The sequence below is a fragment of the Carlito syrichta genome, unplaced genomic scaffold (assembly GCF_000164805.1).
Source record: "Carlito syrichta isolate Samal-C Ts95f unplaced genomic scaffold, Tarsius_syrichta-2.0.1 Scaffold309871, whole genome shotgun sequence".
Lineage (NCBI taxonomy): Eukaryota > Metazoa > Chordata > Mammalia > Primates > Tarsiidae > Carlito > Carlito syrichta.
The window spans coordinates 1-2,077 of NW_007253967.1; the positions used below are offsets into that span (position 1 = coordinate 1).

Below are 2,077 nucleotides of genomic sequence, written 5' to 3' on the forward strand. Positions count from 1 at the left end.
AGGCCAAGGAGGGCATCATGGGAAATGACCGCTCTCACGGTCGTCCTTACCCCACCCCAACACCTGCCACTGCCAAGGGCTGGGGCTTCTACATAGAAAAGCCAACAAATGAAAAGACCCAGGGTGAACTGTCCACTGCCTGTGAGGATCGGCGCCCCTTCCAAGGTGGCCACACATTCATGCATGAGCTGAGGACCTGGGGAAAGGCAGGACTTGGCCCACGCTGCAGGCAGCCCAGAGCCCTGGGAGAGCAGCTCAAAGGTGACGGTCCCTGTGGGCAGGAGGCCAAGTGCTGTGACCGGTCCCTGGGGAACAGGGGAGAGGGGTCTGAAAGCCCCATACCCAGGGACAGTGTCGCCAGGCTTCCAATGCCACTTGAACTGGGAGCGACAGGGGCCCTGAATCCTTGGCCCATGGCCCATGGATGGTGGCTGCTGGGAAAGATGGCTCAGCCCTGCTCTCCTGTCCTGGGGATCTTGTTATCTGTTTATACACATTTTGCTATTTACATTTTAATTTATTATCACATGGCTAGGACTGCTTGTAAGAGATGTTTTTTATTTTTATTTTTTTTAGTTGGAGTCACCATACAGCCTACTCCCCTTGGGGTCACTTCGTCTCCTTGTCGACCTCCGCCGACTCCTCTGGCGCTGTCCCTTCCATCAGGGCTTCTCTGCGGTCCCTGGGTGGGAAAGATAGGCTGAGGCTTGTTCCCCTGAAGGGAGCAGCTTGGCCTGCCCAACCTCCTCTTCCAGGCCCAGCCGCTTACACAATAACCCCCCTGAGTTCAGTCTCCTCATCAGTGTCTTCCTGCTTCTTGTGATGACTCTTGGAGGTTTTCAGAGGTCTGTACATGTCCCTGAGCCAGAGTGGCCGCATCAGGCAGGAGTCGCCATCCTGGAAGAAGAGAGGGGCAGGTGGACACCACGCTCCCACCTCCCCGGTGCCTACCCTGGTGGACTTACCTTCTGCTCCCTCGACAGGCACTTCCTGCGCAGCAGAAACCCAAAGAAGCCCCTGGGGAGACACGCAGCGTGTTAGTGACTCCTGCCTCCTCCCAGGCCGCTCGCAACATCTGCCCCGGGCTCATGAGGACTGGGCGTGCACCTCGGCCCATAATCACAGGGAGGACCCCCTCCCCCAGGGCCGGGCTTGAACATGATTCACTGTGGGCGGGACTCCCAGAAGCCCTCCACGTGTCAGAGGGCCCCACAGTGTCTCGGAGTCTCTGATGGCTCAGCAAGGCACAGAGGTGGGATTTTCAGCCCCACTCAACCCGTGGCCACGGCCCTCATGCAGTGAGCACACTGGCCAACCAGGCTGGGTGGAAGCATGGCGCACCCTCGAGGGGCAACGTCCACCTGTCTCCTCAGACGCGGTCTCACACAGCAGGAGCCGGGTGGGGGAACAGGTGCTTCTATGACCCGGATGCTCTACCACTGAGCCAGGTCACACTGAGCAAATGCCCGAGTCCAGCTAGCAAAGCTGCCCACCTCCCAGATTCTGCCACTGCGGGCGTCCCTGGGCGCGAGCGAGCTGCGGAGCCAGTTTAAAGGACATTGCTCTTTGTGAATTTGAGCAGTACAGAGAAACATCAAGCGCTGTGTCAGGAGCCACTTGTCTGTCCAGCATGTGTATGCTGCTTTGTGGCACAGAACACGCTCAGCCTGCCCAGTGGCGACAGTGCAGGAGCACCTGTGCAGGGGACTGGCCTCTTTCAGATGCTCACTGGACGTATGACCACAGGGCAAGACAGACTGCCCTTCTCTTTCTCCATTTCCTGTTATAAAGGAGGAGACCAACTGCTGTCCAAGTTCTCTCCCAGTCAAAGCCCCATGAGGTCTGGATAACAGGAATGGAGAGTGCAGGCCCAGGACCCGGCCGGGGGGGGGGTCTTTCCTGCTACTGCTGAGGAAGGACTCAGCTGTTCCACCTGCTCTCAGCTGTGAGGAGATTCGCCCCTCGCCCCATACCAAGTGGCCTTCCCTGCCCTTCTCCAGAGATCCGAGAAGGCTTCTGGCCTGGCCTGATGCCCTCCGCAGCAGGCACAGGCACCGCCAAACTCTTCCCCACCTCC

General features: G+C 58.8%; 1 long non-coding RNA gene across 1 annotated transcript; it reads right to left on the reverse strand.

Annotated features, from left to right (window-relative positions):
• Positions 1–538: 538 nt before the first annotated feature.
• LOC103270585 lies at positions 539–1,087 on the reverse strand. The gene is made up of 3 exons (XR_504982.2): positions 966–1,087; positions 770–897; positions 539–682 (listed from the first exon to the last, which is right to left on the reverse strand). It is a non-coding gene; the product is annotated as an uncharacterized LOC103270585 (long non-coding RNA).
• Positions 1,088–2,077: the final 990 nt, after the last annotated feature.